Source organism: Pseudorca crassidens, chromosome 19 (assembly GCF_039906515.1).
Source record: "Pseudorca crassidens isolate mPseCra1 chromosome 19, mPseCra1.hap1, whole genome shotgun sequence".
NCBI classification, from domain to species: Eukaryota; Metazoa; Chordata; class Mammalia; order Artiodactyla; family Delphinidae; genus Pseudorca; species Pseudorca crassidens.
Window position 1 is genome coordinate 59,702,262 of NC_090314.1, and position 23,492 is coordinate 59,725,753.

At 48.4% G+C, this 23,492-nt stretch overlaps 1 long non-coding RNA gene across 1 annotated transcript; it reads left to right on the forward strand.

Moving 5' to 3' along the window:
* The first annotated feature begins 224 nt into the window (after window positions 1–224).
* LOC137212143 (uncharacterized) lies at window positions 225–23,492 on the forward strand. The gene is made up of 4 exons (XR_010937375.1): window positions 225–1,128; window positions 17,740–17,817; window positions 22,552–22,632; window positions 23,389–23,492. It is a non-coding gene; the product is annotated as an uncharacterized lncRNA (long non-coding RNA).

Genomic DNA, 23,492 nt, shown 5'->3' on the forward strand with positions numbered 1-23,492 from the left:
GACTTAGAGGTGAATATGGTACCCTCCCACCGCTCCTGCCACTAACACGCTGTCACTTGAAGATAGACCTTTGTGTTCTGGTTCAGGAGGATGGCAGAGCCTGCAAGATGGCTTGAGAACTTCTCACGAGCGACACTGTGATGGCAAGTTTTCTGGGTCACCTTGGCCAGGCTCTAGTACCTAGTATTTAATCAAACACGAACCTGGATGTTGCTGTGAATGTATTTTATAGATGTGGTTAACATTGACTACCATTTGACCTTAAGGAAAGGAGATCATTCTTGACAGTGTGGGTGGGCCCTAATCCAACCCGTTGAAGACCTTCAGAGCAAAGACTGAGGTTTCTCAGAGAAGAAATTCTGTCTCAAGACTGTAGCACCAACTCCTGCCTGACTTCCGGTCTGCTTGTCTGCCCTATGGATTTTAGACTTGCCAGCCCTTAACATAATTGCATGAGCCAATTCTTTAAGAAAAATCTCTTAATATCTATGTATGTATCTATGTATGTATGAATGTATGTATGTATGTATCTATTATCTATGTATCTATTATCTATCATCTATCATCTGTGTATCTATGTATCTCTCTATTGTCTATCACCTATCTATCTATCTATCTATCTATCTATCTATCTATTTATATCTCTCCTATTGTTTCTGTTTCTCTGGAGACTCTGACTGATTCAGAGATTTCTTCTCTTGCCCACGTTTAAATGTTAAGAACAGGAGACTGGAAGACCCAGAGGCTGCTGAGGCTGCAGCGTAGAAACACGTGGAGCCAGTCTGGACCATGTTCTGCCTGCTGCTTCCAGAGATATCACCCACTCTCATTCCTATGCTCCACCATACCCAGCCCTCAGGGTTGCTAGCTGGCTGGTCCCTGGTCCTCCTCTGTCAGCAGAAGAGCTCTCCTCCACTCCTTTCTGGTGTCAATGAATACCATCCTCATGACACGTCAGTTTCACTGTTTTGCAGTCCTTGTCATCTGCAGGAAAACATACCTCAACGGTCTGCCACCTCTGACTTCTTCCAAGTCATTAGTCCTGGAAGTCTGCCCAGCTGTTTCGATGGGGTCACCTGCTGGCATTCCCCACGGGTGACAGCTTCTCCTCGAAGGTGCTTGTGGAAGGTGAGTCCTGCAGAGGCTGTATGTGAGGTTACACAGAGGAAACGGGGCAGCTGTTGGCCACGCTCATTCCCCCACTGACCCCTCAGAACAGACATGGCTGCTTCTCATTGCAACAAAGCGAGACGGGGAAAAAAAGCGTCTTGGAAGAGATTTGCCGCGTTAAAAAAAATGTCATAAAAAGAAAGCTTCTGAGGCCATGTAGCTTCGGGGTAAGGAAAAGGTGGAGACCTCGCCAGAGTAGGCCTCTGAGGCTTCCTGTTTGCAGGCAAGCGGGAAGCATAGTGCAAACATCCTTCTTCATTTATGGCCTTTGTTCTTGTTCAGCCAGTGTGCTGTTCCACAGGGTGGCCTTTCAGACGCATGCTCCCGTCTGCATTATCTGCTTCAGATCAAAAGAGAAAATGCATGAGAATGTGCTCGGAAGGCCTGGTTACCGCACACATGCCAGTTATAATCATAATCATAAATGCTCGGGCTGGGACCTCTTGGGGAATCTAGGCTTGTGTCTCTTTCCCTGAGATCTGTCTCTTCCTTGGAGCTCAGGCCGGCCACCACGTACTGCGTGTAAATGTGCCAGGCACTGCGCTGAGCATGGGGGAGGGGGCACTCATTCCCCAGTGGGGCCCCGAATGAACCAAGTTAGAGAATGAGAGTTTCCATTTCTCCCAGAGAGCGCGGTGACCAAAGAATTCATTCGTTTAGCCCCTTCGGCATCCGCTTTTCAAATTTTGTTTGAGAAGCTGCTCCTGCCTCCTCTCCTCTCTCTCCCAAGATTTAGAAAATCCATAACCACACCTCTCCATTTGCCCGAGAGTCCCAGTTTACACTGGTTTTCCCAGCGTAGTTACTAATAGCAGGTGTCCGTTCTCAAGAGTGTTCCAGTTTGCATGACAAGTTCTATGGTCTCATTTATCTATAATCCTTCTGGGCAGCCATGAAAATGTCAAGGACCTTTTCTAGGAGCTAGGCCACGGCTTGATACAGAGGAGGATCCTCAAAATGCTGGTTATTGAACCAATTTATTTGCTAATCTTGGAGATTGGAGGCAGGGACCTGGGAACAGATGCGTCAGGTCTCCTGGACAGAATATGCAGGAAGAGTCAGTGTCCAGAGGCGCTCGGGGGCGGCATTTGTGTGACATTTTTACACCGTGAAAAACTAGCCACAGCTTTTAAACCCTATCAGCAAGATGCTTGAGTCAATTCAAGGTCTTCGTGGAAGAAATTGGGCTTCAGGAAGGCAGAGTTGAATAAAAAGTACAAGGAGCATCTTCCGAGCCCGTTTGTGGCAATATGTTACCACACATCCAGTGGGCTGGATAGTTAGGTATATGTGTCATTTGTTTGGAATTTGGCACATAAGGAAGCATATTTGCATAGGTTCTGACTCAGGACTCCTAGCAATGGGAGGTAGAGAAGAAAGGTATTATCATCCCCACTTTTTATTTTTAAGACAAGGAAACTTTTCCAAAGTTGCACCGCTAAAGGGTGGCAGAATCCAGGGTCTCGATGAGCCCTCCCGCGCCCATTGCTCTTTCCAGGTCATTATCCTGGAGATAGTATTGGAAGACTGGCCAAAGCACTTTGCGTTCCAGTAAGAGGTGTTTTGAGGTTGGGGTTCTGTGGTAGCAGTTAATACAGGGGCCAGTCGGATCAGAGAAGCTCCCATGAATTGGGAAATGGTGACAAAGCTGTTTTTATAGAACTGACGTTTGGAGGGTATCAAGCCAGCTCATTTCCATTTACAACTTGCAGGCCTTCCTACCCAGAGGAGAAACAGGGACAGGACCCCAGCCCTGTACGCAGGGGGCAGGGACAGATGCAAATGCTGTGTGCGCTGCTCGGCTACCACTATGTGATCGGGGCCACGTGAAGCCAGGGTGATTGAACTGTTGGTGACCCCTCGGAGCAAGGAGGCTAATTAGAGCTTCTCTTTCCCCCACTTCAGTCACAAGCCCCTCCTGCCCTTCCTCCTGATGGTGCAGCTGATAAGGAGGGATTGAATTTATGAAAAGCGATGAAGATGTTTGGATAAGCCTCGGGACCCAGGCAAGCCAGCCGGACGAGTCAGGGCCTGACGGAGGCAGCGGGGTTGTCTGAAAGCTTCGGAAGGAGCAGGCGAGGCAAGGCCAGGAGGAAGGGGGAGCACTGAACTTGAACGTGACACCCCGCGGGCATGGCCCTGGGACTTGGCAGTCCAGGTGGAAATGGACCTGCTGAAAAAGCTGGCTCTGCGGGGAGATTTTCAGCTCGCCCCATGCCACCTGGCAGCTGGTAGATCCTGCCACCCGTGGCCCGTGTCCCCGGAGAGAGCCGGTGTGAGCAGAATAAACCTGAGGACATAGAGCCGCTGAGTGAGGAAAGGGTGGGAGCCTAGGAAAGAGCACCTCCCCTCCAGAGGTGACGTTTACACGGGTGGGAAGAATAAGGAAGGTGAAAATGTTTATCGAGCATTTACCATGTGCCAGGCCCTGTGCAGAGGGCATTATATGTAGTGTCTTGCTTTATCCTTTTGTGTGAATGGTTTGGTTGTTATCGTGCCCGTTGCACTGATGTAGTAAGTGAAGCTCAGAGAGGGTAGGTAACTAGCCCGAGGCCACACAGCTAATACGTGATAAATCTAGGGATCAAAACGAAGTTGTGATTTTCTTTTTTTTTTTTTAAGTCTGGCGGTGAGGGGCTGGAGCCTTTCTTCTAGGTGAGCCTGCTGCAAGCCGACTGGAGCTGCACAGCAGGGTGAGGGCAGGTGTGTCGGCCAGGATGGGAGGGTGAGCTCCATCTTTTATTCTGGGCTGCCTCGACTCATTCCTTGGCTGGATGGCTCCTTACCTGTCCCTCTGCATTGGTCCCCCTGGTCTTCTGCAGGTGGTTACAGGGAGAAGATGCTCTCTGCCCACCTGGAAGAGCCCCTCATCCTCAGTGTTGGCTATGGAAGCACCAGCTTCTAAGGTCTTTGGAGGGAGATATCCCAACAGCTGCCTAACCCCAAACGCCCAAGCCCTCTGTCATGGAGGAGCCTCGGGGTCCCGTGGCCACCTGGTCTCCTGGTCTCGCCCACGTGTGCCCCGCCGAGGACTGTCTGAGAACCACGGCTGCCTGTAGCTATGTTTCTCCTGGCTGCCGCCCACCCACACCGAGCCTGTGATTCATGGGGAGATGATGGAAGCTGAGTAGCTGTCTTGGGTGTGCAGAATGAGCTGTGTTCCTGAGGCCAGGGGTGGGGCTGGGAGGAAGGCGGGCTGGCTAGCATAGGCGTAGTGTTCTGTGGGATGAATGTGTCACTTGCATCTAAATTAAGGGAGACCTCTGATCCCAGCATCCTCGGGAAGGAGTAAGGGCATCCTTGGCAGGGTTTCCCTAACTCGGTTCTGGATTCTGACTTTCTCCTGCCTCCCAGAGGCCAGCCTCAAAGAGGGGAGATGGAGAAGCAGCGTCTGCTGAGTTAGCTCCTCCCCTCTGGGAGACTCCTCCCCAAATGGGCCCCCAGCCTCACACATTTATTTTTAATCATAACAAAGACTCAAACTTTTTTTTTTAATTTTTTTTTTTTTTTTTGCGGTACGTGGGCCTCTCACTGTTGTGGCCACTCCCGTTGCGGAGCACAGGCTCCGGACGCGCGGGCTCAGCGGCCGTGGCTCACGGGCACATGTGGGATCTTCCCAGACCGGGGCACGAACCCGCGTCCCCTGCATCGGCAGGCGGACTCTCAACCACTGCGCCACCAGGGAAGCCCTCATACTTTTTTTAATTTAATTTTTATTTTGTATTGGAGTATAGTTGTTTTACAACGTTGTGTCAGTTTCAGGGGTACAGCAAAGTGATTCAGTTATCCATATACCTATATCCAATGTTTCAGAGTCTTTCCCCATAGAGGTTATGACAGAATGTTGAGTAGAGTTCCCTGTGCTCTGCAGCAAGTCCTTGTGGATTTTCTGTTTTATATACAGTAGCGTGTGTATGTTAATCCCAAATTCATAATTTATCTCTCCCGATTCCGTAGCTTGCTCATCACTGCAGATTCCAAAGTCACATGGACTGCATTATTTTCAACACTAGATTTTCCACGAAATTTCCCTTCCGTTGGGAATCCCTTGTAAACACGAAGGGAAAGCTATGACCCCAACAATTAAGGCTAGGACTGTTCAGTGTGGTCTGGTCTGATCCAGCTGGGGCTGGGAGGTAGTAAGAAAGAATAAAGCCAGAGTGGAAGAAATGTCTGTGCATTTTGATATAAAGTACCGTCCATTCTGGTTAAATGCGAGGCATGATGTATAAATCAGCCTGGGTCATTTAAGTTAACAGTTCACACTTAGTTTTAATGTTGGTCATGGTGCCCGAGACTCATTTCATTAGCGTCAGTTTAACAGTTGGATACAAGGGCCAGGGGTAATATTAATGATTACTTGTTAGTTAAGTGGACATGGAGCTCTTACACAGAAAGCCGGCGGCACAGACCCCTTTCCAAAGGCCAGATCGGGCAGGCGCTCCCTTGTGTGTGCTGTGTTAGGCAAGGAGCAGCCGTGGGTCTGGGAGACCTGGAGCTCCCAGGAGGACAGCTTAGAAGGATGCCCTGAACCCCAGCAGGGGTGGCTGGGCCTTGCCTGGATCTCTTCCCAGGGGGCCCCTGGAAAGGTGAGCTGCCGCCCCTTTGGGGTTGAGTCATTGTCTGAGCAAAAGATCTTTCTCTACAGAGCCAGGGAACAGCCCAGCAGGCAGCTCCCCAGGGCCCAGAAGAAATGGAGGCAGTGGCCCCTGGGCCTCCCTCTCAGGGAAGAAGCCACCTGTGCAGCCTGGGGTGGTTTTCCTTGTGTCAAGATGGGAATGGACACTGGTGAGTGGCGCCGACATTTCGAGAAAGCATACAGGTTCGCTCATTCATAAAATGGAAGAACAGTGTGTTTTGAGTCCTGGCAGGGCTCTGGGGCAGCTCTCAGGCCAGCGTCGCTGATTATAATCATTTCTGGAAATGCCCTGATTTGCCCCCAGGGAGAAGCCAAAGTTGCCTGGGAACGGGCCACAGATGGAGCCCGAGTGCAGGATGCCGACCCTGCGAATGGTGCCAAACTGAACTGTCAGGAAGGGTCCCAGTCCCACTGCCCCTGTGGCCCTTTTCCTCCTCCACGCCTCTTCCCAGACACTCTTCTGTCTCCAAAGCTTCCTGGTCGGGAGGCTGCGGCTGGGACTATGTGACACAAGGACAGGAGGGTGGCCTTGTGAGAACACTGGAGGAAGGGGATTCTTCCTGGCCCTGTTGGATCAGTCTGGCTGGGGGGTTCTGTGGACCCTGATCTGACATTTTTGTAAAGTGGAAAACACTTATTAACATTCAAACTCCCTTCATGTAAAACCATATAAAAATATTACTCAGCCATAAAAAAGAACGAAAGAATGCCATCTGCAGCGACATGGATGGACCTAGAGATTGTCACACTGAGTGAAGTAAGTCAGACAGAGAAACACAAATACCATGATATCACTTACATGTGGAATCTAAAAAAAAAACGGTACAAGTGGACTTATTTACAAAACATAAATAGAGTCACAGAGGTAGAAAACAAACTCATGGTCTTACCAAGGGAGGAAAGGCAGGGGAGGGATAAATTGAGAGATTGGGATTGACACGTACACACTACCATATACAAAATAGGGAACTAACAACGACCTACTGTACAGCACAGGGAACTCTACTCAATACTCTGTAATGACCTATATGGGAAAAGAATCTAAAAAAGAGCAGATATATGTATATGTACAGCTGAATCACTTTGCTGTACACCTGAAACTAAACAACATTGTAAATCAGCTATACTCCAATAAAACATAATTTGAAAAAATATAAAAATTCTTAGCATTTTGATTTTATGTAAGTCTATATTTTCTACATAGTTACAATACTGTATAATTTAGCTTTTCGTAATACATTGTTTAAATACATCATCAGTTCTATCAAACATAAGCAATATTCTCAAATCCACCAATCTCCTCTGTGCGTCACTCTGCAGGGCTGATTAGCAGAAGATGCTCTTTATTAAGAAGTGTATGGTCTGAGTGTTAACCATTGATGAAGCTGAGTATTTTTATACAGCATTTTCTTTTTGCTTTGATGACAACAAGACAAAATCCTTAAGGACACTGAAATTCAGTAAGTAAAGTCCAGAGACGCCACTTTAGCTGATGAATCCAGTTCACACATAACACTATAGTATTAAAAACCTTAAAAAAAAAAAAAAAAAAAGCCCTGTGAAATCTGCCCTAGTATAGTGGGCGCTGGGTTCAGGCCTCGCCCTCCCCAAGCAGCCGTGTCCTACGTTGAACAGGTGACTCACAGAGTCAGCGTCTTCTCCGTGTTGCCTGTGGGCCCAGTGGGCAGGTGGGCAGTTGAGAACCAGTTTTATCAGAAGCCAGAGACCATTAGTGATTTTATTGCAAGGCTGCTCTGCCCCTCAGCTCTGGATGGCAGGTGCTATGAACTAGGTTTTGGTGGTGTCTGTGTAGTGAGACAGCCGTGGCAGAGGAGGCCTGGGTTCCTGGACACCCCCCTGTCATTTGGGCATGCTGGATCAATTTTGCTTGACACTGTGAAAGGATCAGCATTCGGTCAGTAAAATAACCAAATCCTGCCGCTTTAGTCTACCCTCCCCCACCCCCAGCCAACTGCCTGGTACCAGCTTCATTCCGTGTCTCGCTTTGGCTTAAGGCATTTTTGCTGTCAGGAGTGCCCTTCCTTTTTCCTTCTGTCTGCCTGGCTCTTGCCTAGTCTTCAGAGCCTAGTTGAAGCCCACCTCATCCATGAAGCCTTCCTGGACTGCTCCAGCTCATATTCCCCAACAGTATTCCCCAACTATGCCACACACGTGTCCCTGTATGATAGTCATTCACACTGCTCATGAAATATTTTCAGCTCTTTGCCCACCATGCACGTGGTAAGACTGCATTTCCTGACTGGTGGCATTGGGTGGGATCATGTGACCAGTTTTGGCCAATGAGTTGTGAGCAGAAGAGACTTGTCACTTCAGAGCTAAGCCTTCTTTTCCAACAACTTCCGTGGTGATCAACAATATTCCAGTAGTGGCTACCCCATGAGCCTGGTCAGAGGACAGGCCAGGGCATGGAGGAGAGCCACTAGCTGACTTGTAATAGACGTGTAGCAAAAACAAAAGGTAGACCTTCGTTATTTTTAGCCATGGAGACTTCGGCATTATTTGTTATCTTAGCATAACCTGTACTGTTCTATTCTTATACATGATGTCTTTACAAATGTTGTCCCCTCTACTTCGATTAGTGCCCCTCCTTCCACTTGGCAAGTTGTTACTTATCTCCCAGAGCCCTGTTCAGGTGTCACTTCCTCGCTCATGTCTCCAGAGTTAGAGACATCCTTATGTTTGGTCATTGAGTGTCTGCTGTATCCCAGGCTCCATGCTTGGTGCTGGGGGTTAAACACCATCGATACAACCAAGACCCTGCCTTCTGGGGCTTTCAGGGGGAGATACTGTGTGTTTACAGCCTCAGTCTCTTTTCCTTGATATAAGTGCCATGAAGGTGGAGCTCAGACTTAGCCTTATTTCTATTCTCAACACCAACCACAGAGTAGGAAATCAATAAGGATTTGCTAAACCATGGATGTCACCCCTTCCCTGGAGCGTCCCCAGCCCCGATTCATAACGCTCACGGGTAAAATTTGCATATGTTTTCATGACCCCCGTTTTGTCCCCCTCCTGGATGTGGGTCCCTTGGGAGCGTGGCTGTGCCTTATGGTTCTGTGGGTGTCAGGACCGGTGGGCAAGGGAGGCTGGATGCAGGCTCGGTGCATGGTAAGTGTTTGCAGAGAGACCTTGCTCACAGCTCATAGGAAAGGGGGTGGAGATCATCATGGACTCATGCCAACCACGTAACTACTTGTGCAGAAAATGGTGAACTGAAATAATAAATGCTGGAGAGGGTGTGGAGAAAAGGGAACGCTCCTGCACTGTTGGTGGGAATGTAAACTGGTGCAGCCACTGTGGACAACAGTATGGAGGTTCCTTAAAAAACTAAAAATAGGGCTACCATATGATCTTGCAATCCCACTCCTGGGCATATATCTGGAGGAAACTCTAATTCAAAAAGATACATGCACCCCAGTGTTCATTGCAGCACTATTTACAGTAGCCAAGACATGAAAGCAACCTAAATGTCCATGGACAGATGAATGGACAAAGAAGATGTGGTACATATATACAATGGAATATTACTCAGCCATAAAAAAGAATGAAATGATGCCATTTGCGGCAACATGGATGGACCTAAAGATTATCACACTAAATGAAGTAAGTCAAACAGAAAAAGCCAAATACCACATGATACCACTTATATGTGGAATCTTAAAAAAAAATGATACAGGGCTTCCCTGGTGGCGCAGTGGTTGAGAATCCGCCTGCCGATGCAGGGGACACGGGTTCGTGCCCTGGACCAGGAAGATCCCACGTGCCACGGAGCGGCTGGGCCCGTGAGCCATGCCCGCTGGGCCTGAGCGTCCGGAGCCTGTGCTCCTTAACGGAAGAGGCCACAGCAGTGAGAGGCCCGTGTACCACACACACACAAAAAAAATGATACAAATGAGCTTAAAACAGAAACAGACTCACAGACATAGAAAACTATGGTTACCAAAGGGGAGGGGGGGAGGGATAAATTAGGAGTTTGGGATTAGCAGATGCAAACTACTATATATAAAATAGGTAAACAACAAGGTCCTACTGTATAGCACAGGGAACTATATTCAGTATCTTGTAATAACCTATAAAGGAAAAGAAGCTGAAAAAGAATATATATATAACTGAATCACTCTGCTGTACACCAGAACCTAACACAACAGTATAAACAACTATAAATCAACTATACTTCAATAAAAAATAAAGAAAATGGTGAATCAGTGATGCTGAAATTGCAGGCTTTCCATCTTCAAATACTACTCATGTATCACAGGCAAACAGTGGGTTGGAGCCCCAGATCTACTGGTGACTCTGTTGGTCATTGGGCTGGTCCCTTCCCTTCTTTGGGCCTTGGTGTCAACGTCTGTACAGTACGGAGAGGACATGGGGCCTTTGCTTCTGCTTCCTCTAAGCTGATATAGGTGGGTCCATGTGGGACAACTCCAGAAAGACTCCAGAAAGACCATGTTGGGGAACCTGCACCTTTTGCACTGTTCGAGGTTAAGGAGAGAGCAGCCCTAACCTGGTCTGGGCCCCCGGACACACCGTCTCGTGGCCTGGACTCTTGAGGACACTTTTGTGAAACAGCGTTGCTTCCCAGGCCCAAGGGAAAACTCTCTCGCCACCCCACACCCTGCACCCCGGGTGATGCTGACCCTTGGGTGGGCACTCGAATGAGCCTGCCCCCTCCCTACAGCTACAGCCTGTGCTTCTCCTAGGAGCCTGGCACGGAGCCCCACATGCTGTCATGGCCTGGGGGCAGACACCTTCCCTCCCCACCAGTGCTTTCAGTGGCTGGTACCACCTGGTTGGGTAGCTTTGCCCCAGACCAGGCTCCCACCCTCCAGCACCCAGACCACTGCGTCATCCCCAGGGCTGCAGAGAGCAGCGCATGTGCCCAGCGGGTTCCACATGAGCGGCTGCCTCTTGTCTTTCTGTTCAGAAAATTCTCAGGCTGGGTTGGTGGGAGCTGATCTGCAGACACTTCATTCACAACTTGTTGTTGGTTGGTTTTTCTCTTCCAAGGGAGGCGGGGGTGTGGCTGCAAAATAAATCTTTGGTTTTTTATTTCTTCTCCCCAAAGAAGTCATTGTGTTGTAATGCAGGGAGAGCCCAAGCCGATGACATTTTTATGGGGCTGCCTCCAGTGAAGACTAGTGTCTGCTCGGGCCATCCAGAGGGTGGCTAGCGCTCTCTCTCCCTCCTCCCGCCCTGGCCATCCCCACCCCCTTTCTCTCACAGCAATACAACTTCAGTTCAATGCTTGTCTAGAATTCTCAGTGGGGCTACCTAGGCTAAAAGGGGGTGGAGTGGGAGGTGACATCACATCCCCGTGAGCCGATTGGCTGCTTTCAGGCTTCGGGAATGATATCATCTCAGCTCCTGCTTCCCCACCCCCTTTTCCTTCCAGTCCTTTCCAGGCCGGGCAAGCCCCCTCCCCAGCGCCCCACCCCAGGGTACCCCGTTGCCTTGGCGACCAGAAGTTTTCAACCTCCTTGTCTGAAGGAACGGTCATTCATTATACGTCTGACATGGGGGTGAAGGGTGCAGGGAGGGAGACCCGGGCTGGACAGTCGCAAGGGGAGGTTGTGGACAACCGAGTAATGAACAAAAATATGTTTCACGCCTGAGAAGCTGTCAAAGATGGCAGCGAGGAAAAGGTCATTGCAAACGGCATTTATGAAATCGAAAAACGGAGACGGAATTCTCAAAAGCAAGCAGGGGCCAAAATACGGTTGAAAATCACCACCCGCTCCCCCAGACAGCTCATTAGGAAGATCTGGGAGCGAGAATCCCAGGCGGTGTCGGGGTGCTGTGTTATCTCTGGGGGAAGGGCCAGCCCCTCCTCCCCTCCTGAGGAGTGTACATTGAGGCAACTCTCTCCTCCCACAAGCTTCGCTCAGAGCCAGCAGTTTCTCGAACAAATGAACCAGATAAGGATCCACCCTTGGTGTTTGTGGGTGTCTCCTAGTCCCTTAGTTTGAGTCCCCAGGAAACCAAGGCAGGAAGGAAGAATCTCTGGTTGAGGTTGTGTGCTTGTGTGTGTGTGTGTGTGTGCTTGTGTGTGTGTGTGTGTATGTGTGCTTGTGTGTGCATATGTATATGTGTGTGTGGGTTTCAATTACCCATAGATTCCTGGTCTACACTGATAATATTCACTAGGGAATATTTCAGTCCCTGATTCCCTGGGACAGTTTAGGGACAACACACAGATTCCCCTCGGTCGCACCCTATCTCATCCTCTGCCTTTTCCACTCCACTTTTACCCTGGGAGTATTTTCCCTCTCTCCATGGGCTGTTAATATCTGTCTGTTTGCGGTCTTCCCTTATACTGGTTCGATGTTTGTTGTCTTGTCTGGGGCATCCTTTGGAGTCAGGAATTCCAGATTTGAAGTTTGGAATATTGGTGGGACACCTGCTGCTTTTGGTCCCTACTTTTCACTCCTAACCACCAACGGCTGCCTCTTCTTGGCCTCCCACAGGCTGCCTCTCAGTCCATTCCAAGTAGTTCTGAATCTATACGGTTAAAAGGAAAATAAGCAAATGATGCAAAGAGATGTGGAAGATGTACTTGCTGGGCAATAAGGGGAAAGCCTAGAGATTCATTTCAGGGACAGATTCTTCTAGAAGTGTTTGTGTGCAGAGATCCATGGACGTTTTTCCCTGTAAGTCTAGAATATACTGACAACTCAACAAAAATTTGCTAGTGTTGTCTTCATGTTTAATTGTACAAATTTTTCTGAGCTAAAAATGTATTTTAAGTATTCTGTAATAACCTATATGGAAAAAGAATCTGACAAAGAATGGGTATGTATATCAGGTATATATATCTGATATATATGGGTATATATATATATCCGATTCACTTTGTTATACACCTGAAACTAACACAACATTGTAAATCAACTATACCCCCATAAAAATTTTTTAAAAATTTAAAAAGTGTATTTTAAAATACCATCTACAAATGGGTGAAAACTATAAACTATATACACACACACATCGACACACACAGCCATATACATATGTGGGTCTCTGTGTGTGTGTAAATGTGTGATTGCATTTCCTTAGTTCCGTTTTTGAAGTTTCCAGATGTTTTGCAGTGAGTAGGTATTACAAATATAATCAGGAAAAAAAGCTGTTTAAAAGAAAATCGGCCATTGGGCAGAACGTTCTAAACGGCAGATGAATATAACTTCCAAGATGAAGTAACCGGATGTCTGTCAACTCAGTGTAGCAGAGAAAACAGGGGCTGTGTTGGTCACCAGTGTGTGTGTGGGTGACGTGGATACGTCTGGTGTCCTGTGGCTTCTCTTCCTTTCTGCTGTGGTCTGATTTGTCAGGCTTAGAGGGAAAGCAAACTCTCTAAGTGTTAGATGGAGGTGATCTTGGACTGCCTTCCGATCCACCCTATTCCCATCTAAACTAGGTATTTAATGGCTCTTAAAAAGTGAACATTAGTCCAAGATTTATACAAGCTGTCACCTCAGAATCAACATGCCCCAAACCAAAGTAATAATTTCCCTAAACTCTTTCCTACCCATCCCTAAAGTTCCTGTGTCTGACCCCAGAACCACTATTTTTATCCAAGCTAAAAAATTCAGAGTCATTTTTTTTGGCGGTACGCGGGCCTCTCACTGTTGTGGCCTCTCCCGTTGCGGAACACAGGCTCCGGACGCACAGGCTCAGCGGCCATGGCTCACGGGCCCAGCCGCTCTGCAGCATGTGGGATCCTCCCGGACCGGGGCACGAACCCGCGTCCCCTGCATCGGCAGGTGGACTCTCAACCACTGCGCCACCAGGGAAGCCCCAGAGTCATTTTTGATTAGTCCCTATACCTCAGCCTCCAAGACACTCACCGAGAACAGTTCATTTTTCCTGCCAAGTCTGCCACTGTATTCATTCTTTCTAACTTCCCACTCTCCCAATATAAGCCATTTCCTTCAAGGGCCATCTAAAATGCCACCTCCTCCAGGAAGACTTCCTTGATCACTCCTGTGGTTACTGATAAACATCTAACCTGAATTCCAACAGGATGAACGGACTTGAGTAACACCATCCACCCTGGATCATGCAGCCTTGATTTGTTTGAGGAATTAGACTTGGTTTTCCTCCTAGACCACATGGCTCTAGAGAGCAGGGGCCTAATAAGGTCACATCTGAGCTCAATATAATCTATTGATTAAACAAAAGGAAACCACTTCCTCTCTTGACAAACCGTGCTGGTATTTCACGCTCTTTCCTTTGTAGGTATTTTACCAATCACCCAACCCAAACACCTACTCTTTTAGTTTAAGCAAACTTTTCTTTCTTGCATTACCGTTTAGTACAATTTCTCATATGTTCCTGTCTTTGAAGGTATTGATTAAACTCTGTCTCTATATTTTAATTTTTATCCGAATAAATAGTTCCAAATTCTCTTTTTTGATTTAAAAGGCAGGATAGTCTAATGTTTAAGTCTGTGAACTCTGGAGCCAGACTGCCTAAGTCTGGGAATGAAATATGGTAGCCACTAGCCACATGTGACTCTTTAAATAGATTATAGTTTTAAAAAAATGAAAGATTCAATTCCTCATCCATACCGAGGCTTTCAAGCGCTCAAAGAGCCACATGTACCCAGTGGCTACCATATTGGAAAGCACAGATATAGGATGTGTCTATCATTGCAGAAAATCCTGTTGGGCAACTCAGGCCAGATCCACATCTCAGCTCTGCCACTCACCCTTCCTGTGAGTATCTGACTTTGTGGGTCAAGTTCCTCATAACACCTACCTCCTTGAGTTGCTTAAACTTTAAATGAGTTCATACACGTAAAGCACTTAGAAGAATGTCTAGAGCATCACACCAGGTCAGTCCTAGTTAGCCATTCTGGTTTACACTGGTCTCGTTTTCCAGACCCTCATTCATCTCCATGACCTGTTTAGTCCATGAATCTATATCACATTTTTGGTAACAGCATTCTCACTACTTCCTGCCAAGAATTCTCTTTAATTTCCCCTGAAAAGACAGCATTCTCTGGCCAGAAACTGTTCATAGAGGCCACCTTCTTACTTGTTGACATAGAAATTACTCTCTAAAACTATAAAGGACCCTGGGAAGTCAAAATCACTTTACATTGGACCTTCATGGCCTTTAGGCTGGTCACCGCCAGGCCAGGGAAACTCTTTTCCTCCCTTGGATCTGGGACGGCAAGTGGAGGGAAAGTCAAATGATGTTTAATCAGGCCAAGCATTCTTCGCTGGTGACCTAATGAGGGGCATATGAGTAAATGACCATTAGGCGGGATGTTTGTGTGAACTGCAGTAGAAAATTCCTCTCAACTTTCTGAAAAAGAAGATAATATATCTAAATAGCTTCCTGTCTCTTTCCTGCGAAGCAGCAGCGGAAGGAAAATAGATTCTCCAGCAGGGAAATTTTTAGCTCGTTGGGTGCACTCAGCCCTTCCCCATGGGGAAAAGTGAGTGGAGCTGGGAAACAAGGGAGCCTTCCGGGCACTCCCAGGTGCCCTGACATTTGGCAAGTTGTTTCAGAGCTGGGGGGTCCGGAAGACATGGAGGGTGGGTGGAGGGTAAGAAGGGACTCGAGACGGTGATGGGGTAACTCTGGGGTCTCCTGTCACTCCCCTTGCTCAGATCCTGGAACAACCTTTGCCTTGGTTCTTAGAAACCCCAGTTCATGTCTTAGCAGGAAAGGGAAGAGTGGATTGCTTCCTGCCCGCCGGAGGATTGCTTCCTAGCCCTGCGCCTGTTGCTTCGGAAGACCTTTCCATTGCTATGAAAAACACGTTCGGGGGCTTGACTTTAAGTGGAAACTGCTACTTACTGCAGCCAAACCACAACACGGAGGCCCGAAAAGCCCCTCTTCCATTTGCCGTGGCTCGGGGTGGGCAAGGCAGAACGTTCTCAGAAGTCCACACCATGGGCCCCTCCAAGCCCCACTCGTGAGCCGTTTGCAGCGGGGAGAGGCAGGCGCTTACAGGAAGCATGGGCCCGGGGACCGGCTCCTGCCGATTTACCCAGTTCAGCTCTGTTGCAAATGCCCAAGATGCGAGCTTTGGGCCCCTTCCTCAGCACCCCTCCCCAAGCAGCCCTTCTCCTTTTCTCTGGCTGCAGGTGACACTAGGCCTCATCAACCTGTCTTCTTAGGATCTAGACCAGAGGTCAGCAAACTTTTTCTTAAAGGGCCAGAAAGTGATTCTTCCCAGTTTTGCAGGCCAAGAACAAAATTGAGGCTATTATGAAGGCAACCATTTAAAATCTAACTAAACATTAAAAAGAACACAACAAAAAACAAACCTTAGCTTGAGGGTCATAGGTGGTGGGTTGGATTTGACCTCTGTGCTATAGTTAGCTGACCCCTGATGTAGGGCGTAAACTGTGATGACTAATTGCTGTTTCTTGGCTGAAAAATATTTACGGAGCAATGAATGTGTACCTGACACCATCCTGGACGTGGGGGACATCACTGTCAAGCGAAACGAAACAAAGTCAAATACAGGCTGTGTCCTTAAGGGTTCACTTTCCAATGGGGATGATAGATTTATAAAAAGGTCATTAAAAGACAAGATCCTGGGTGAGTGCAGAGGAGCAGATGCTCACTGGAGCAAGGCTGCAGAACGACATCCAGGCCAGCTATGGGATATGCGGGTGCGTGTGTGTGTGTGTGTGGGCGTGGTGAGAAGGAGAGAGAGGGAGACATATGTGGCCATTGCAGCTTCAATTAACGCAAATGCCCATCAATTTCCATTTCAACTAATTAAGATTACATACAATTCAATGATAAAATTAATTGATCATTAAAATTAAAAACGGAAATTCTGCTGCTCAGTTGCACTAGCCACGATCCCAAGGCAATGAGTGACCGCATGGAGCTTGTGGGTGCCACATTGGATGGGGGGGGCAAGAGAGGAGGAGAGAAGGCCCCCCAAGTTCAGGGGATGCCCAAGCTGAGTCTGTAGGACCCTGTGGATTGAACAGGAATCCCTGAAGCTGAGGCAGAGGAACAGGGAGAGCAGGGCGAGGGGAAAGTGTGGGCAAAGGCGTGGAGGTGGGAAACAGCATGGGTTCTGGGAGCAAAAATATAAGCCCAGGGCTTCCCTGGTGGCGCAGTGGTTGAGAGTGCACCTGCCGATGCAGGGGACGCAGGTTCGTGCCCCGGTCCGGGAGGATCCCACATGCCGCGGAGCGGCTGGGCCCGTGAGCCATGGCCGCTGAGCCTGCGCGTCCGGAGCCTGTGCTCCGCAACGGGAGAGGCCACAGCGGTGAGAGGCCCGCGTACCGCAAAAAAAAAAAAAAAAAAAAAAGCCCAGAAGAGCAGTTGGCAAGTGGCCCGTGCCAGCGGTGCTCAGTACTCCTGGTGGGAGGGGTCCTCAGGGGACCCACCCACGTGCCGGGGACTTGGGGTCCATGACCAAACACATACCCTGAGGTGTACTTATGTGAGTGTCTTGAACGTAACAGAAGATTTCAGTGACGCCCAAGGCCACGGAGAGAGAAGATGGGCCTTCATTCAAGTGGAAGCCGATGTGTTCCTTACACTGAAGCATCCTCTGTCCCTCACTATGACGCAGAGCCACCCAGACGCTATGGCTGTCCCTTCGGTGGCTCTGCTGGGGTTACGTCAGGAGCTGTGGTGCTCTAAGCCTTGAGCCATATGGGGCTGTTTCAAATTTCAATGAGTTAAAATTCAACAACATTGAACTTTCAGCTGCCCAGTGTCATGAGCCCCATTTCAAGTGCTCAATGGCCACTCCTGGCTCGAGGCTGCCATGTTGAACAGCGCAGGCGTAGAACTTTCCTGTTGTTGCAGAAGGGTCCTACTGGGCAAGACTGACCTAGGGGACATGATCTCTGTTCCTAGGTTGGCTTGGGAAAGCAGTTAGACCAAAAAGAAAGAAAGAAAACCCAGTTCTCCTTTACCAACAGGCGGTCCCTCGCGATGTGGGAATGTCAGGGCCTCTCGGGGAAGTGAGAAAGAGAGAAGAGAAACAAAATACAGCTGAGGTGAGGATGGCGTGTTTTCCCCAATATTACTAAGCAACCGTGTCCTAAAATCTCCAGAGCCAGCGACAGAACTTTGTTTACCAGGAAGAAAACACTTGAAAAGGAGAATATTTGGCGGAAATGCGCTTGGGATTAGCAGGGTTTTTTTTTCTTTCTTTCTTTTTTCTTCTTCTTTTTTTTTTTTTTTTTTCTTTTAATGCTGTTTTGTTTCTCTTCTGGGTTGTTCAAGGTACTGACCTAGCACTCAGCCGTCTTTGCCAAGAAACTCTTTCCCTGCCTAATTAGTCTGTGGTATTGTTCGGGGTTCTGGGAAGGGAGGGGAGGGGGCCAGGCAGGGGGAGGAGGGCAGGACCAATGGGGAGCTGCAGGGAGCCGGGGAGGGGGGAGCTGGGAGGGGGGAGCCCGGGAAGCTAGGCTGGTCATTAGATGCCGAGGTCTTGAAAATCCCTCTGTAATTAATTTTCTCCTGCATTAATTAGAGAAATGTTGGAACGCCTGGAAGAGGGAGGGATTCGTTGCCCCTGGGCTTCTTTTCAGGGCGATTTAAGGGAAAGATGGTAAGCTGTTGGAGAGCTGGCCTTGGCCAGGGCTCTCAGGAGACTTTTTTGCCTGTGGGAGGAGAAACCAACTTAAACCAGGGATTACAGAGAGGCACGGGCTCTTGATTTTAACGTGGGCTGGAGAATGGTACACACCTCTTCAGAAGCCGGGAGCCTGTGTGTGTGAGTATGCACACACACACACACACACATGCACACACACACACACACACACACACACGCACACACACACACATCACTGCTTCTCAAATATTTGCCCACAGATTCCAAATACACACAAATTTAGCAGAATTCTGTACGAAGAATTTCATCTCCCCTCTCTCTCCCTTGCCCCCAGTCTCACAACTGGTCCCACACATGTAGAAATTAGAGCATCCCTGGCTGGCAGCCCCTCAAGTGATTCTCTTTTCGCCTGAACAGAAGACAAGGTCATTTTCCCTCTGCTTTTTCTCTAGTTTTAAGCATCCGATGTGATGACTGTCTTACAAGTGAGTTTCTAACCCCCTGGAAAAGAGAGTCCTGAGAAGATTTTCATAAAAGCTTCTGGAATCAGCCCACAGCTTTTCTATCCTGAGTCCCGACGTGTTGAAAATGACATTTGGAGGCAGGAAGCCAGTGCACTTCTAGAATTGAATGCCAATTCTTTGGTTTTGTTAGCTGCTTTTATGGAAATTTGAATTGAGCCCAGCTTCTTCTAGACTCTGGTTCCGTATGGATTTTATTAATTCGACCGATGGTTTAATAGCTCTGTCGGCGCTGGCGGGCCACATCCAACAAGGAGTAATCCTGTGTCTTCAAGACTGTCCCTAAGGCCAACACCTTTGGTTAATGATTCAGTGGTGATCTCCCAAAGAGGGAGGGCCAGTGTGTTTCAGTCTGCTACTATTTTCAAGGCGGTTGAATCAGTGAATCAGAGGTAAAGTTTTAAGTTCTGGTCTCCAATGAAGTAATTCGCTTTACTGATTGCTAACTCAAATTAATACCTCTCTGGTAGAAAGAGATGGGATGGGATGGGTGGGCCAGTGAATGGAATAGAAGCTGGTGGCCTGAGAGGAGGGGCGTGGCCAGTTGGCCTGGGGGAAGGTGTGTGGCTCCATCTCTCTTTCCCTATTGGTTGGATCCAAGCAACTGGACCATGACTCCCAAACATTCCATGTGCAACCATTATTGCCCACTGAATGCACCGCTTCCTTAGACCTTTCAAGCTGTGAGTTTTTGTAAGCACAAAGACTTGGAGGGCTCCCTCCCCAGCTCCACTCCCTGACCATCACCCACAATCTTCCAGCAGGTGGAAGCATCTTTGACCTGTTCTCCTTGAGCCACGTGACTCCTATCTCTTGAGGGTGGGATAAGAGGAGAGAGAACAGCAAAAGAAAAGAGCAGAGTGTGGGGTGCGGGTTCTCGGCAGGAAATGGGGCTGGGCGTAAGGGTGATAAGAACAAGATGGAATCTTCCGGAAGCTCTCGGCATGCCCCTGGGAGGCTGCCGTGCCCTCTCTCTTCCCTGGCCCATCCCCGCTGCATTCTTCACAGCAGCTGTTTCAACTCTCTTCCCTCCTCAGGCCTCCAAATCCACCCCCATCATTCACAGAAGATGACTTCACCTCGCGCTCTGCTGCGAGGGCTAAGCCACTGGTCTATACGGACTCCAAGCAGCTCAGGAGTCTGGCTGTGCCACTGGGAAGACCCGGGTTTAAATCCATGCTCTGCCGCTTTTATGGTGGATGGTGGGCCATTTACTGAACCTCTCTCAGGCTCCGTTACCTCCCGTGTAAAAGGGGGTTGTCGTGAGGATTAACTTAAACAAGGCAGGGGACTTGCATGTAGAGGAAAAGTAAGCCGCTGGGCATCATACCAGCACCACTACTGTTTCTATCACGGCTGCCAACACCATCACCGCCATTCACTCTGCCATCTTCTCATCCTCACGTATCAAGAGTGTCTTCTGGTCCAGCCCCACTTCCTTCCAGCCTCCACAGAGAAGGAGGGGTCCTGCCTCTTGTCAGTGACTGGCCTCTCCACTCAAGCAGAAAGCATCTGCTCCCATCTTAGTCCAAACAATTATCTCTAGAATCTTCCTCTCTTTTCCAGAATCTTCCTCTTGGTGTTCACATGTGTTCAGGTTCCACTTAACTCCCCCAAGTGCTTGCTTTCTCTGGACCATCCCCTCAAACCACAGTCTTTTCACGGACAGAACTGTCTCAAGAATCATCAGCACTTACTGACACCACTTCCTGACCTCCCACTCACTCCCCGGCCCCTGGCAATTTGTCTTCTGCTCCCACCACTCTGCTGAAATGCAACTATCAAAGGTCTCCTAATTGCCTTCCTCCATCCTACTCAGTCCTTTGGGACCGTCTGGCTCTGTTGATCCAACTAGTCACATCCTCAACACCCTTCTCCCCGGGCATCCCTTATTCTGCTTCTCCTGGTTCTTCGTCTCTTTTGCACATGCCTCATGACCCTCTGTCTGTGTTCCCCCAGGGTCATCTGGTCTACCCTCCCCCCGGGTGGTCTCGTGCACTCCCTCTTCAGCCAGGATTTTACCCAGGAGTCTGCCAAGTCTGCGTCTCCATCTCTGGTCTCTTCTTAGCTCCAGATTCTCACTTCTGGCTGCTTGTTCTTCTTCTGCCCCATCCGTGCAGCATCTTTATCTCAGATATCAGCCATCCCGTGTGGTTTCGTCTTTCTCATTCCTTCTCCCCTCTGTCAATCCATAGATCTTACTGAGACTGCCTTCAAAGTGGGTCTTTGATCTGTTAGTTTCTTTCCATTCCCATGAGCTCTCTGCCTATGGACACTTATTTCCTGCTCAGATACTTGGAGTGGTGGCTCTTGAACTGGCCTGTCGGGGTCTAGCCTCTTTTTGTCCCACTTTCTGTTTCCCATTGACAGCAAGGTGACCTAAACTTAGGTTGGCCATGTAATTTAGTGTCCAGACAGAAACACTTTGGGGAGTGAAAAGGAGTTGTATTAATAGTGACAGGATGGTACTGTCCTGGGCAGAGAGAGGTACATGTTCAACCTGTGAAAACGGCATCCTCCAGATGTCATTTCCCAGTTTCAGAATCTCAGGGCAGCCATAACAACGTGGAATCTCAGCGTAGAGTGGTTTGCGGCTCATCGTGATCTGGCCTCCTTATTATTTTAGTCTCACCTTCACTCCGGGCTCTTAGGCACCTGAGCGTTGAACCATCCTGAGAGCTTCATCGTTTCCTGAAGTGTTTTGTCCTTCCCCGTCTGTAGCCTGTGCTCTGACATTCCGCTCCCCGGAAGACTCTTCTGCACCTCCATCCCTGTCCTTTAAGCCTCCACTCAAATGCCACACCCTCCCTGAAGCCTTCGCTAATACCAGTAGTTAGAGTGAATTTCCCCCCTTCTCTGTTCTGACGGCACGTTGCATGATCATCACAGATGCCCACGGCTGGAGTCATCTGTATCCACAGCCTGAAGACTGGGCACCTGGCCAGGGGTAGGGCCAGACCACATTCTTCTCTGGATCTCCCAGAGCTGGTAGCTCCATTTCTTGTTTAAGGAGTGAAGAGGGAATGAAACATTCTGAGCACCTACACTGTGCCAGTCATTCCCAGGTGGCCTCTTGTTCGGACTTGACAACTCAGCTTGACAGATACCATTATGCCTGCCACCTCCACGCTTTCTTTTTTCTAAATAGAAAAAAGATAAGCCTGAGAGATTAATTCACAAAGGGGGCAAGTAACAGAACTGCATTTCAATCTGAGACCTGTCTTCTCTAGAGAACATCCTTCAAAGCAGGCACGGATGACTTCTAATCCTATGATCTTTCTGTCCACTGGGCTATTTCTAATTTTTGTGTATTGAATAAGATTTAATAGAAATAGCGCGTGGTGTGCAATAGTGAAATTACAATGGGCCCTCAACACACCCCTCCTCCAACAAAACAATAACCAGACACTTCCATCCAGGGGAAATCAGAGTAAGCTCTGCATTGAGGTCAATCCTAAACAGGAAAACAAGTCAAAGACAAGCAGCCTACTGGAGGGTGGAGGCGGAGGTCAGGGTTGCGTATAAATACCTTCTGTCTTGGTGATGGTGTGAGAGATTTTATAAGCAAAATAAGCCATTGAAGCTTTTAATTTTTCTGATGCAAAATCTCCTTCTTCTCCTCTCTTCCCTCATCACTGTCGAACTACCAGGATGGTGGAGTGAATCTCTATGGAAAGTTGGCTTACCCCAGTGCCTGTCTCCTGGACTCAGAGTCAAGAGAAAATACGACCGTAAGTCTGAGCCATGTCAGGGGAATCAAAACCAAGAACCAAAAGAGGACTTTGGGAGAGCCTTTGGATTACTGACTTTTCTTTCCAGTTAGGCCACATACACTTGGTAGTTCTCAACTCTTTCTTTTTCTTTTTTTTTAATTTATTTTTTAAATTGACATATAGTTAGTTTACAATGCTGTATTAATTTCTGCTGTACAGCAAATGACTCAGTTATACACATATATACATTCTTTTTTTATATAATTTTATTTATTTATTTATTTTTGGCTGTGTTGGGTCTTCGTTGCTGCGCGCAGGCTTTCTCTAGTTGCGGTGAGCGGGGGCTACTCTTTGTTGCAGTACGCGGGCTTCTCATTGCGGTGGCTTCTCGTTGCGGAGCCCGGGCTCTAGGCGAGCAGGCTTCAGTAGTTGTGGCATGCGGGCTCAGTAGCTGTGGCGCATGGGCTTAGTTGCTCCGCGGCATGTGAGATCTTCCCGGACCAGGGCTTGAACCCGTGTCCCCTGCATTTGCAGGCAGATTCTTAACCACTGCACCACCAGGGAAGTCCTATACGTTCTTTTTTATATTCTTTTCCATTATGGTTTACCCCAGGATATTGAATATAGTTCCCTGTGCTGTACAGTAAGACCTTGTTGTTTATCCATCCTATATGTAATAGCTTGCATCTACTAACCGCAAGCTCCCAGTCCGTCCCACTAGAATGTCACTTTCATCTTAGAACCTCCTAATGCGTCACTATGTCTGATATGCAGACAGCTCTGAGATGCCATTCCTACCTCCTGGACAAGAGCCCAATGTCTGAAATGGTTTAGACAAGACAAGGTGTCTCCTTTGGAAACATACAACTGGAGCTGGG